Genomic DNA, 2,207 nt, shown 5'->3' with positions numbered 1-2,207 from the left:
TTTTAAAATCCTCCTTTCGATCAGTTTCACGATTTTATGTGTATCTTTCACCTGCCGCTGGGTGATTTTAATCATACGAGTGAACATTTGTCCCCAGCGAAAGAATTGTCATAACTATAAGAGACTTGGTTGCTGCTCGCAAGCTCTATTCAACTCAAACACAAATAGACCTGAAACCACATTACAGGCTGTAACCTATATAGTATAACATAGAATATAACTGAAGCTAGAAAATGCCACAGTTCATACAATGTTTTCTACCTGTCATTTACTAAACATACAGAACTCATCATATGGGTAGATACAACATAATATATGAAGCATAGTATATAACAGTTACACAGTGGTTGAATAAGTAGAGGAAAGGTATTAACTTACATAGCGTGTAATGACTGTTATGCCAACCGGTCCCAAACAGGCTATGACGACGTAGCCAGACAGTTTCGTTAATTGTTTAGAGAGTATGACTCGCAGCCGAACAAACGGCTCAGATAATGAAAAAGTTCAATGACTAATTAGTATTATAATAAGTTTTATTTTTAGAAATGTATACAGTGAGCCAGTGTTCAAGGGGTGAAGCTAGGTCACTGACCTTGTGTGTTCATCTCAGGACTTCCTACCTATTTAAGAATAACTGGTTTCATATGCAGCAGAATCAAACTTTTTTTTTGGGGGGTACGGGGTAAATACCCTCGCAAGCTCGCAGAGGGTGGGTAGAAGGAGTGGGTGGAGGGGGAAGGAGAAATACAGACAGACAGACAGACAGATCAATATATAAAAACACAGACAGACTCTTTGCTGCGAAGGAAAAAAACGAAAACGACATAACTGACAACAGACAGATTTAATCGTCAGAATTACGTCGACATTACAAAGAGCGAAAATAGACAAACCTTTGTTCTTAGCTTTTCAAGGGAAACTTCATTTGATGATAGCTTGATTACTTAATTATTGAAACGCAGATATTCTGCAAGGATTATATTCTGGTTAGTACTAGATAATGAACGTAATTACTTAGTAATTTTCATTATAACGCCAGTCAATCTGTAGCCTTGGTTTTCTCTTTTATAGAAAACGGACGGTCATGATTTATCCCGCCATAGTGAGCGTATTAACCCATAAACCACATAGAGAGGAACCTTTTCGTCTTCTCTATTGCATGAATGTTGGGTAATGTAAGATATCACGTGTTTTGCGTTTTCTGTGTGGTGTAAACTAGAATGATGTTTGTCTAGTAATTTGTTACGTATGTGTTCAAGTAAGGAAGTGTTGTAGGCAGCAGATGATTGATGTGTAATAGGCATGCAGGATTGAGAGTTCTTGTGTAGAGCTGTATAAATTATTCTCTGCGTGAGGACATTTGTTTTTTAATGTAATTTGTTTCTGGGGCTGTTTCAGTGTCACCTATCATCATAACACGATGGCAATAATGATACACAATAGTCATATCAAGAACAACATATTTCAAATAGGATATATGGCAATATTGATAATGACAACGGTGATAATAACGATAACGACAATAGTAACAGCAATGATAATAACAACAATAAAAACAATATCCTCCATTTTATTAAGATAGTCATGAATTAGTTATGAAAGTGCTATAAATAATTTGTGAAATAAAATAGAATATACAATTTGTAGAATAAAATAAAGAAAACTTTAAGAAATATAATGAGCTTTAATTAACCATAGTTTTCATGATGAATCCATTTAATTATTTCCCATAAGGTTAGCATTCCTTAAAGGTTTTATTCTGGTCGAAGTTAAACGAGCACACCGAAGTATTTTATTAAGTTAACGGGCGACCTCAGTTATGGATAGGTTGAAGTCATCTCACTAAATATCTTCAACCAGGTTCCTCTCTTTTTTTGTTATTTCTCTCTCTCTCTCTCTCTCTCTCTCTCTCTCTCTCTCTCTCTCTCTCTCTCTCTCTCTCTCTCTCTCTCTCTCTCTCTCTCTCTCTCTTCTTCTTCTTCTTCTTCTTCTTCTTCTTCTTCTTCTTCTTCTTCTTCTTCTTCTTCTTCTTCTTCTTCTTTTTGGCACGAAGATATTTACCAGTTAAAAATAAAGCCTCCCGGCTGAAGAAGCTACAATGACTACAACAAAGAAACATATGATGAGAAGAAGAGCCATGAGATAGCAAAAACGTCTTGAAGTTGATGAAACGGAGTATGGAAGCGGTGGTGGAGGGGCAAGAGGCT

The sequence above is a fragment of the Oratosquilla oratoria genome, chromosome 11 (assembly GCF_046742065.1).
Source record: "Oratosquilla oratoria isolate Oo_2021 chromosome 11, ASM4674206v1, whole genome shotgun sequence".
In the NCBI taxonomy this organism is placed as follows: Eukaryota; Metazoa; Arthropoda; class Malacostraca; order Stomatopoda; family Squillidae; genus Oratosquilla; species Oratosquilla oratoria.
Note: the sequence above shows the minus strand (reverse complement) of the source record.